A 214-nucleotide genomic window follows, 5' to 3' on the forward strand; every position below is an offset into this window, starting at 1 on the left:
TACCCATTGTCTGTCTGGCTGGAACTAAAGCCATCATTATTTTCTCATTAATGTTTGTTTATCTACTTTACTGGCCTAAATTGCTCTATAACCCCTTAACCCCTTTTAGATCAGTCATCATCTGGAAATGAGTTCACTTAAGAAATAAATAGCTCTGAGGAAATATCTGTTGACTCTGCAACACTGGTCAATTGCATGCTGTGAAGTTTCCTGC

The 214-nt window shown here is 37.9% G+C and overlaps 1 protein-coding gene across 1 annotated transcript in view; it reads right to left on the reverse strand.

Annotated features, from left to right (window-relative positions):
• Positions 1 to 214, reverse strand: part of LOC119594008 — a gene marked incomplete in the record, with an annotated part of 54,209 nt that overhangs the window by 46,881 nt on the left and 7,114 nt on the right.

The sequence above is a fragment of the Penaeus monodon genome, chromosome 33 (genome assembly GCF_015228065.2).
Source record: "Penaeus monodon isolate SGIC_2016 chromosome 33, NSTDA_Pmon_1, whole genome shotgun sequence".
Classification (NCBI taxonomy): domain Eukaryota; kingdom Metazoa; phylum Arthropoda; class Malacostraca; order Decapoda; family Penaeidae; genus Penaeus; species Penaeus monodon.